Consider the following 12828-nt stretch of genomic DNA (forward strand, 5'->3'; position numbering starts at 1 on the left):
CAGCATTATGATTTCTTCAGGTATTTTTGTGTGATGCGTTAAAAACTCGTAAAATGATCTCACTCTAATTATGACTGCGTCAGAAAAGGAACAGTTCAATAAACTTGATGAAACAAGCTGATGTATGCCTCACATGACTTAATTTTACTCCAATTTAATGAAGTTTTCTCATTATTGGTAATTTTAATGTGATTCAATAGTTTATTCTCTAAATATCACCAACAGTGGCCAAATTAAAACCAGATTTTTAAAAAAAAAATCGTAAAATTTGTCGCCAAGCTGGTGACAAAACTTGGCGGCCAAAAGACTGGCGATATATCGCCAAGCGTCCGCAAAATTGTAACACCACTTGAGTTTACAAAAAAATTAACAATGATTCCCCCACCCCCCCAAAAAAGGGGCAAAAGACCCCCTTAAAAACACCCGAATGCAACCAAAAGGGGAGGTGCACAACTAGACTCCAGTAGGAGTCTACGTACTAAATTTCATTTTTCTAGGACATACCGTTCTTTAGTTATGCGACATACATACGCATATACGCACATACATACATACGTACATACAGACGTCACGAGTAAACTCGTTGTAACTTACTCGGGAATCGTCAAGATGGATATTTCGCGTGTCTATACGTTCTTAGGCACTTATCCACATGTGGCCAATTCGAAAAAAAAAAAACTCAACATTCATTCAGGGGTGAGCAAAATGAAAATTAAGGTCGATTTTTTGAGTGAAAATTTTTTTGCGAACACTTCCTTTTTTGCAAAAAGAAGTAAAAAATGCTATAAAAAGATTTATTGTAATCTTGTAGTAATAACAAATCACTGTATTGAAATTCTCGAATAGCTAATTGGATAAATTAGACACATAAAAACAGAAAACGCTTTTAGAAGACCCATATTGTCATCGTCTTTTGATACCTTAGGATCCATGCTTGTTGTTCGGTAACTCTTTAAAAGTTTTATAAAAGTTTGATTGAAAGTTGTTTCATTTAGTTCTTCCGACAGGTTTAATACAAGCATACAAATTCTCGAAATGAAGCCATTTAACAATTTTTTAGTAAAGGGACCATTTTGGAGGAGTATTTATAGTGAAACTTCAGACAAACTTTCACATTGAATATGAAATATGCACTTAATTAATTTTACTTGTAGTAAGTAAGCGTGTGTAGTAGTAATTTTAAACGATGTTTGGTTAATTACTCTTCAAAACGCCCCACAAAGTTTAAAGATAAAAAATTAAATTACCGTTTAAATAAAACGTACATACCTTTGAATAGAGATCATATTGTAAGAGAATAAGGGGCCATTCATTAATTACGCAAGGGTCCCGAGGGGGAGGGGGTTTTACTACCCCCTTTTTTTTGGGGGGGGGGGTTTCAAACTCATTCTTACTTAAGATTTTCCAAGTCGATATTTTACATTTAAAATCGCGCGGCCAAGTGGTTTAATAGGGATTTTATTTAATTTGCGTCTGGAAGGTAAAAAACGTATAGGTTGAGCGGTTTTTCATTTGTTTTCTAAAAAATGAATAGTGTAAAATATAATAAAAGAATCACACTATTGTATTGCATGTTTTATTTGTAATTAGTATCTCATCATATACAAAAAAATTTCGAGAAAACATTCAGTCTAAATTTCATTTTTTTAGTGAATATTTCTTTACACAAAAAGGTTTAATTTACTAATAGTGAATTTAATTTCGATTCCAGTAATATAAGATTCGTTATTTTTATGATTTTGAAAAACGAAATGGAATCTTACATAAGAATGGGGGGGAGGGACTTGAAAAATCTCAGGTACCCTTACATGGAGGGAGGGGCAAAAATTGCCAAAATCATCCTTACGTATTTAATGAATGGCCCCGAACACTCTTATCTTGTTTTAAATAGAGAAAGAATCCAAAAATCACGAATTGCGGTAGGATTCTCTTTCTTGGAATTCTTGTTTTTATAAATGAATCCTATCGCAATCATAATAGAGAAAATTATAGTTTTAATCGAAAACGTCGAAACTCATACGAATGCCAAGGCCTATGTGTTGCTTTTGTTTAAAGAGGATCGAGTGAGTCGTACGGGTTGACTAGCTACCTGCCATAATATAAAAATATATAAAACAGTTGTACTTATCCAATTTAAAGTCAGAATATTTGTTTATAAAACATAAAGGAATAACTGAGTTAATTAATAGACTAATTAATTGTGCCATCCTAAAAAATAACTATTTAACGTTATTTTTATCCTATTGAAAGAGAAAATCTAAGTTAGCACACGAGTCAAGAAATGTTTAAATAAATATATTATGAAATCCTATACTCGCTTTGCCCAAAAGCACGTTTTTTATTTCAATAATTATTACCTTAAATTAATAATTAAAAAAAGGAATGACCATCGTAGGTGGATAGTGTCATAATAAGTTAATATTATTGACAATAAAAAAATAAGCTGGTCTTCGACTAATCACAAGATACAAAACTTCATTTTTAAAAAAAATGTATCATATTTTTTTATTTTAATCATTTATAATCAATAAATTAATATAAATAATTAAATATAATTAATTATATTTAATCAAGAAATTTATGAATAAAGTCGGTTCCGGGGCGCATGGACACTACCACCTAGGAGGAACACCCGCGCTCGGAGGCCGGTGGACCTCAAAGGTGAATCAAAACATCAACTTTAATCAAGTAAGGACAATAAGCAATTTAAGTGTTCAAAAAAATCTTCCCAATTAGTGTTTTGAGCAAATTATATCAAACGCTAATTGATTTACTTATTACTGAAATTGACAAGTAAAATACCATTAAGAAGAGTTATTAGTGTCTCAATCTTTCATCGGGAAGAAGAGAATTTTTTAATTTAAAGAAGAATGTCGTTTATCCGGCCTCTTTTATCCGAATCTCCGGTTTATCCGGATCAAGTTTGTAAATTTGATTACAAATTTTTCTTTTTTTTGATGTGGTGCCGTACCGTGTTTTCAGGCCGATTGCTGGTTTGCTAAAATATTTTTAGCTACCAGCGGAAGATATACACAGCGGTCATATGAGATTATTTACCTGTAGTTTTATTATGGCTGTTCCAGACTAATGAGCCCAAAAACAAGGATGAAAGTGCAGTTTATGAATACTGTAACTGAGGTGCTCAACATTGCCCTTAAAGTATATAAAGCTACACACTAACATTGAGCGTTCTAATTTACAAATTACTAAAATTGACAAGAAGAGTTGTTAGTTCATATTCGCTTATCGAGATTAACGTATCTTGTAAACTTTAATCTTTAACGTTAAATAATTATACCATACACATTTATTAACAAATGTATAAAGTCATTTAAAATATAAACTAATCTTAAAACATTATTTTCTCTCTATCTGAAATGTAACTTTAACAATAAGTTTTAAACAGAGAAATTACGATCTGGTATTCCTAAGCCAAAATGTCCTTCGATCCAATGTTGTACGCTTAACAAACTAAAATAAAAAGTTCCAAACACAAATACATAAGTTCAAGCACTTTTACCACGCTTTTTCATTTAACTTACAAAAAATAAACTGAAGTAATTAATTTTTTTCTTTCCAAACTTTGGTTTCTACTGTTATTTCCTAGTTTGTATTTTTGTCAGATAACAGCTAACTCGGGTTTCGTGTGTAGAGTTGTTTAAAAATGATTGGGGTAAGAGAAAAAAAAAAAGTCTCGCTGCTGTTTTAAAGTAAGAACAATTTTTAGTTTCGGAAAACATTTTCAAACTCACTTTACGCGTGTAAAAAATAATGACGGCACAATCAACAGGGAACTCGACAACATAATTGGAATACTTCAGTTTTGGCAGCATGCTTGCTTCTTTTGTTTCGTGACGAGCTTCCAGTTTTTTTAGGAACATGATCTCTTTTGCAAATCTGGTGAAGTTTTTTTTTCTTTTCGATGAGAAAAATTTTTGGTAAAAAATATTAAATCTTTAACTTGAATAAATATAAGCTAGAAATTAAGAAAATTATATATTTTTTATTAAAAGATGTACGTAAGAGGCGATCGAACATATGTCACTTAAATTTAGCTGAAATTTCTTTTTGCGGTCCTTGGGAGAGTTTTATTATTATTTTTTTTAATATTTTTGATAGTAAATAGTTTTGATAACTAAAACTGTAACTGTACTAAATAAATGCCTGAAATTGAAAACAAAAATCAAAGAACACTTTTATTTGCTTAGAAAAAAAAGATTCATTGAAACACGTAAGTATCACAACCCTTTCAGACGGAATTTTGAAATAGTTAACCAAAAGTGTCTTTATTTGTCAGACAGTGTACTATGGTAAAGAGTATCTTATAGCTCAAATTTCAAGTTTATAGGTGAGAAATTAAAAGAGGTATGTGGCACGTCCAATAATCCGGACATATGTTATTGAAATACTAATTTCAGATAATAAAACGATGAAACATCAATCAAACTTCTTTGTAAAATGTTCTCTAAACAATAATAAAATATAATATAAGCATTTGAAATGATTAGTGTAAGATTATATATTTTTTAAAAAATCAGAAATAAAACTCGCTTTTGCGACGAGAATCCGCGGTTGGGAAAATGAGCCAGTCCCATTCTCCCGCTCCCTATTTCTTTATGTTGTCAATCCCAAAATGAAAAATTTTTGTACAGATAATAATAATAAGCAAACTGTAAAGAATCAACTACAAAAAAATTGAGTAATTTATTCAATTAATAAATGATTAGCAGCTGCTTCAAGTTCATGTCCGCTATACCGGAAGCCACGTCTGAAAGGGTTAATTTTTCTGAAATATCTTTTTGCAAACGTAGTGAAACATTTTTTTCTTCTGATCATAATTTTTAATACATACTTCAAAACTTTAATAAATCCAAACATGAAGTTGGAAAAAAGGAAAGAAAGAAAAATTATATTCTTCATTAATTTATCATTCATTAGACATAAGAGGCAATGAAACATATATTTGTTCCAACAAAAGTCTAAAGCCAGTTTTGTGATTGTGAGTAAGAACATGATCTCCTTTTTAAGACCAGGAGAGTTTATATGTTTATTTGCTTTGTGATAATAAGTAATGTTAAAAAGAAAATTAAAATAAAATATGTTAAAAACAAATTAAATTTTTTTAAAGCAAATAGAGGAGGGTGGCCCAAAGCGGGTAGGTCTTTGTATGCCCCCCCCCCGATGGTGTGTTAGAGGCGATGAATACGTATGTCGTTTTTACCCGAACACCCCCGAGCTATTATCAGTCCCAGCGAAGCAGCAGTGAAGCGGCATGGCGCAACCAGGCTTAAAATAAAAATTATGATACATTTTTAAAAAAAACTGAAGTTTTGTAACTTGTGATTAGTCGAAGACCAGCTTTTTTCTTTTATTGTCAATAATATTAACTTATTCTGACACTATCTACCTATAAACTACGATGGTCATTCAGTTTTTTTAATTATTAATTTAAGGTTATAATTATAGAAATATATAGTCTTTGGGGAAAGCGGATATAGGATTTAATCATATATTTATATAAAATTTCTTGATTCGTGTGCTGACTTAGATTTTCTCTTTCAATAGAATAAGTATAACTTCTGAAAGTTACTTTTTAGGATGGCACAATTGATTAGTCTATTAATTAACTCAGTTATTTCTTTATGTTTTATAAACAAATATACTGACTTTAAATTGGATAAGTACAGCTGTTTTATATCTTTTTATATAATGGCAGGTAGCTAGTCAACTATTTTCATCATTTATAACTTCATATTTGATTGGAAAATGTACCAAACCACAGTTAGTTAAGTTTACCCGCTTTGGGTTCAATGGTAGGGCAAAGCGGGTTTTTCACATGTTTGTTAAGTTTGATAATAAATAAATATTGGATTTGAAATAATACAAAAATCACATTTTTTATTTTGAAGTTCAAGAATCCTGCTAGGAATAAAACCGAAATTGTTGCGATTAAAATCCAAAAACTACAATTTTCGAGCGTTCTTCGAAAACCTACCCGCTTTGAGCCACCCTCACCTATATTTGTTGGTAAAAAACGTCTAGATATAAGACAATAGCTATGAATGTTCAGGTAAAAATTTAACTGGAAAATGTTTGGATAAGTATTCAAGAACAATACCTCTATCTGTAAATCTAGTGAAGGCATTTTTTTTTTTTTTTTGTATTTTTTGATGATAAACATTTTTGGTTTTTTAATTTAAAAATCCACTATAATAAGTACAAGGTTGAAATTATAAAAACTATGTATTTATTCTACTTACCTATCATCTACTTCATCTATTTATCTACTGGAATTTAGGATTAATCCACTGCAGTTAGGATTAAAATTTCAATCATCAAAGCATCACCGAACAGGCAATCGCTTCTTTCAAGTGTAAAAGCGATTTTAACCCGTCATACTGGGATGGGCGATTTTCTAGAGATCTTTTCTATTTTAGAAGAAGATTCAAATTTCATAATTTAGAATAAGTTTTTCGAACATTTGAGGCCAAATCACTCAAAACTACTATGGCTTAAAACCTTAATTTTCTGCAATTCTGTTTTTTTTTCTCTCTTTGCAGAGGGGCGATATGTTGTGCTCTAAGGAATTAACCGCACGAAATCAAATTTCATATAAAAAAAAATTGCGCTATTCCACACTTCTTAGACTATAAAAAGTTGGTCTTAGTATAATTATTAAATATGTGGCAAAATCCCAATTAAAGTTTTAAAGGAAGTTGTAGCTAATGAGATTGAAATGAATTCGTATTTTTCTTTAATGATTTCTGTGTTGTTAACTGCATTTCATTTCCTCGTGGTGGGCTACAACAATTAGCAAAAGTGTTTGCTTTTAACTTTACATAAAATGTATTAGCAGTTAATTAGCTGAGAGAAAAAAATTCAAAGACGGAAACTAAAAAAATCAGTAATTAGTTGTTTTGTCGAACACAAAACTCTTGCAACTTTATCTGGTGCAAACGTACTGAATTTTAATTAGGCTTCTACCTATTGCGTTTTCTTACATTTTCTTTACTATTTACAATCCAAGTCGTAAAAAAAATCATAAAAAAGGAAACACGATTAGTCTCGAATTTTCTATAATTGCCAAATTTTGCAATGCATTTTGGAATGGCTCTACTTCTCAAAATGTCTTCCGCAATTAACTGTCATTCATATTTGATGTTAGCACAGATGTTTTTAACATCGCTTCAAGCGCATTTCACTCATTGAAAACTGGAAATATACCTCAAAAATTTAGTCGAACGTATTTCCAAGCTTTGTATTTTAAATAAAAATATAGAATCGTGAAAAATAAATAGAAAACAAATGGATTTTTAAAAAGATTGCATTTGAACGTTTTGTAATTAAAACAAATTGTCAGTAATTCTAAATTTCAAAAATCAAAATGTAACACACATTTCTTTATTTCACCCTTAGCAGGAAACCGCGCGAAGAGTGTAATAATGGAAAAAGTTAAAGTTGGTAGTTGCCGATAGCAGAAACGGCGATACGCTGCGCCCTTCTCCTATAATACTAAATGACAGCTATAAAAACACTTTTAATAAATAAATGTTCCTAACCCAAATGCTAAAGTAGAGAAAAGAAAAGAAACTACTATTTTGAAAAATACAAAATTGGCAGGAATACATTAGAATAACGCTCTGATTTGTGCATCACATGACTTCCATTTACTCCAATTTAATGTCATTTTCATATTATTGGCAATTTTAATGTGATTCAATAGTTTACTCTCTAAATATCACCAATATTGTCCAAATTGAAACTCGATTTATAAAAAAATCACCAAATTTGTCACCAAGATGGCGACAAAACTTGACGACCAAAAGACTGGCGATAATTCGCCAAGTGCCCGCCAAATCGCAACACCACTTGAGTTTACACTGAAATTAACAATGATCCCCCTCCCAAAAGGGGCAAGAGACCCCTTTAGAAACACCCGAATGCATCCAAAAAGGGAGGTGCACAACTAGACCCCACTAGGAGTCCACGTACCAAATTTCAACTTTCTAGGACATACCGTTCTTGAGTCATGCGACATGCATACGCACATACGTACATACGGACGTCACGAGAAAACTCGTTGTAATTAATTCGGGATTCGTCCAAATGGATATTTCGCGTGTCTATACGTTCTTAGGCACTTATCCACGTGTGGTCGAGTCGGGGGAAAAAAAAATACTGTCATTCGGGGGTGAGCAAAATGGAAATTAAGGTCGATTTTTACATGAAAATTTTTTCGCGAATACAATACCTCCTTTTTTGTGAAAGGAAGTAAAAATGCATTTTAAAGATTCACGAAAATATAAATTTACTGATTGTTTTTACGAACTATGACGCATTATTTTGATTGCCAATCAATCATTCAAATTATTTAAGACTTTTCTTATTTTCTACGATAAAAAATGAAAGTTCAGTAAAGTTTAAATTTTCAGCTATTAATTAATTTACTATAGTCTAACTAATTACAGCTCAAAATAATTACATGACTATAACTGATAATTTAAAGTGTAAAAGTTTAAGAGTAAAATACAATTTTCCAAAACTGCACAGAAAATTTCAAGATAATATCTCTTAATGAATCCTTGATGTTCAAAAGATATTACGAAGTAATTCAAAAAAAAGTAAAATATTTTCCTAAATTAATTATTTAACAAATACACTTTTCACAAATTATTGCAGTTCGAACCAAATACAAAAAACTAACAAAATTATTACGAATCTAAAATATTGTACTAAGTTTTGCACTAGATATTGAGAGATATCTTTGATGTAGCTCAGTAAAGTTTTCAGAACAAAATCCAGCTTTCGACACGAAAGAGGCAAAAAAAAAAAAAAAAAAAAAAAAAAACCTTTTTACGTTTGCAGAAGCAGAAATAACCTTGATTTTGATTTCGATTGCGAAAAACCTAAAAACCTAACGAGCTAAAAACATTTATGACTCCGGTTCTGATTAATTGAGAACCCTCTAACTTCAAGCAAAGACGGATTTCGTCCGGAAGAGCAAAAACTTCTCCTCAGAATAACATCAAATGGGAAATGTGGAACAGTACGTTCGTTATTTTATTATTTTTATTTTTATTTATTTATTTATTTTTTGAATTCTGAATTACAAAGTAAATGCTTTTTAATGATTTGAATCAAGGAAATGAAAGAATTTCGGGCTTATTACTTCTATTTTAATTAGAATTTTTAAATAAGTTATGTCATGCAAGAGGAAAAAATAATAAAAATAAATAAATATATATATAAAAATAGCACAAGACCTTCGAATGATGTATAAAGTTAGGAGAGAAATTTTTTTTTATCCCTACATTAGCCATCATTTTGCTAATATATTAAACGTAAAAGGAAAAAATGAAGTTGAAACAAATGGTTACGACAGTTTATCCCCAGGTACCCAAACAATGTCCGCCTAGTTTTGCACAGCTGAATTCCACGGTCCTTTCTAAAGACAGTGGGTTGACAAATAGACACACATTGAAACTTCATTATTAGTAGAAATACATTTCAGTAGCTTGTCAGCCAGCACATTACCTGTACTGTCGGAATGAAGTCACTCAACATGGAGTAACTAATTGAAGACAAGAGCACTGACCTCTAAATGGGATTTCCATTTAATATGAGAGTTACTAACAAGTTTCTAAAATACCAAATGGGCTGGAGTATCGAAGCAGATTAAAAATACACAGTACTCGCCAAATTATTAGACTAAATAGCTTTTTTTTTTGTTTTTGTGCACTATTTGTACTAAAATACTATTTATTTTACTGTTAAAGTGCAGTACAAACTGTACACTGATTATTACGTTGTTTTAGCATAATTTAATGTTTGCAGGTGGCAGCACTGTCTGCTCTGTTTATGTTCTTTGTTTATCTACCTACCAGGAACATAACCTCAATCAGCTTAAACAGTTCACTAGTTCTTTTTATTAGTGTGTTCCGTTACATTTGAAGTTAGTTTTATGTAATTAATGAGTACGTGTATGTGAGTATATATAATAGTGAGTATAAACAATTGTTTATCTGCTTTTTTTAAAACTTTAAGAAATGGTGTAAACCTTGTGAAAAATATGCCAAAAAGACTTTGCCCATCAAGAAGGGAATGCATACTAAATATTAGGTAATTATTTCACTGTTCGTTAATGTGTCTATAGTTATGTAATCAATAAAGAATTTGCTTTTAAAACAGTCTTAGTCTAATAATTTGGCCAGCACAGTACCTGTTTTGTGTTAAATATCCAAGCATATTTTGCAACTTATAAGAATGGTTAATACTGTTAACTACCTTGAATGGTAAAACTTTAACGTTATGTTAAAATAGCCTTGAATTTGATCTTTACTTCAAACTTCTTCTTGGGCTTTGAACTCGAAGTTATCTCTTTTTAATCTTCTTTATTATAAATATCATTAAAAAAGTATCTAGGGGAAAAGGGGGCACATATGAACAATTCTTTTCATTTCTTTATTTTTCAAAAAATACTATTAATTTCCCAACGCAAAAGTATCCTCATGATTAAATAAACTTTTCTTTGTGTCATGGACTTTTTTGGGATTTTTTAAAAAAATATTTCTCTACTTTATGGTATTTTTGAAAAGCTTCTTCAGTTGTTCACATGTGCCCCTATTGGGAGGGGGGATGTGAACAGGCCTAGGGCACATATGAACACGAGTAAAAAATGAAGGAGAAGCATTATATTTTAAACGAAAGTTCTTCAATGTGAAACATTGAAACACAAACATAAATAACAAATAACAAATATGTTAAACAGTTTGTAACATATACTGTGTCAGTTTTAGTTGTACAGTAAATGTTCCATTAAAAAAATATTTTTTCCCGAATATATAACTGCTCACTGTTGAATTCAAAAGTCTCGTAGCCTGTTCTGATCCCTGGATAGCTGGATAGACTAGAAAAAAACTTATATAACTGCATAATACAAAGCATTTTTTATTATGTAAGTATTATTCTATGTATATTTTGCTATTAAGCTTCAGACATTGTTTGATAACGTATTTTAAAATGATTTTTAACTTGAGTTTTTAATTAAATGAATATTTTGTGTGTTTTTATTTCCTGAAAGTATTATATAACACTAAATTATTAATCAATTATTAAGTAACAAAAAAAAATAAATAAATAAAAATAAAAATAAAAATAATAAACATAAATAAATAAATTTTTAATAACAGTAATAGTTAACAATAGATTTTCAAACTGACTATGGGAAAATGATAATTATAAATATTAACACAGATTTTAACACTTACAATATTATACACTAATAATATTTTTACGGAGAGCGGCTATGAGAATTGTTCACTTGTGCTCCTAGATGTTGTGTTCATAAGTGCCCCATCGTCTACTTTAGAGCTAACTCGCAAAAAAAAAGAATATTTATTTAATTAAAAAAAATTAACATTTTCATAAATTTACTTGAATGTTCATACAATGTTCCGTAATACTTAAGTTTAACATTGCAGTTACTTTTGAAAATGTTTTTACGTGAAGAAAACGGTGATAAAACTTTTTTAACACATGCTAAAACAAAGAAGTTGCCACCACAGAAGTATAAAAAGGCTCATTGCTCTAAATGTTTGTCCAAGAGGTACAACTAGTAATGTCCTTATTTGAAAAATTTTGCTTGAAGTGATCTTAAAAAGTACCATGTTCACATGTGCCCCGTGTTTACATGAGTCCCCTTTCCCCCTATGTATTAATGTGTATGTGTGTGTATTTTACTCATGTTAAGGTGATTTTATGAAATTAGTCCCAAAATTAGCTTGGAGCATTAGCAGAGTCCGACCCCAAGGTCGCCAGAGAGACAGAAAAAAAATCTTATCGACAAGTTTTTTCTTTCAGAATCTTTCAGGCGATGTGTCACACGGAATTCTCCTATGAATATTAAGAAATAATTTGTTTGGTATCTATTAGTCAACAAATGAAATATAACTTATTTGACCATCGCAAATATTTTTGATCAATTGAATGAGTGAACAGATAATGAAGAAATAAATAAATAGATAATGAAGGAAGAAACGAATAAATAAATTGATAAATTGATTAATATGTGAAACTAGATAAATAAGTGAAAAAAATAATGAAATAATAAGAAAATAAGTAAATGACTCCATAAATATATTAATCTTTAAATGAAGGAATAACAAATGAGTAGGTATGTAAGTGATTTGATAAATGACTGGAAAAAATAAACGAAATGAACTATTTCATTTTGCTCCATCCACTTTGCCCCTTATGCTCTTGGTAATTGTACAAAACATTTAAAACAAAAATAAGGTTTATATTGAATAATTAAATACTGCAGCGAAAATTTTAGTACCATAAACTTTATCATTTTACATTAACAAATTAATATGACTTATGACAAAATTTTACATTAGTATCAATTTTTAAAAATTGCTTTGATCTTCGAAGAAAAATTTTCCTGACTTGAGTAGACTACATGTCATGAGTGTAGGGAGACGGGGGGGGGGCAGCTTCCCTCTGCTAAAATGTATATATATGTAAAGTTTTTATATATATATATATAAACTTTATATTGATAGTTGCTTTAATTTTTTAATTTATCAATGAGTTCGGCTGTAGTAAATTTGTCTCTAAGTTCAAAAGTGAATACATATTTTTTGGGAGTCAATTGAAGTTAAAGGAAAGTTATTGTTGTTTAGTTCGGTTGATACCGCGATCATTTTACATTGCTTCCAAAACCTTGGAGGGAGGGGAGGTAATAGATCAGTCCCCTAATTGTCCAAATGATTAGCCATTCCAGCGGGAGGGGGGCGGCGAATTTAATTTTCTAGGAGGGCGGAAACT

This window comes from Uloborus diversus, chromosome 9 (assembly GCF_026930045.1).
Source record: "Uloborus diversus isolate 005 chromosome 9, Udiv.v.3.1, whole genome shotgun sequence".
In the NCBI taxonomy this organism is placed as follows: Eukaryota; Metazoa; Arthropoda; class Arachnida; order Araneae; family Uloboridae; genus Uloborus; species Uloborus diversus.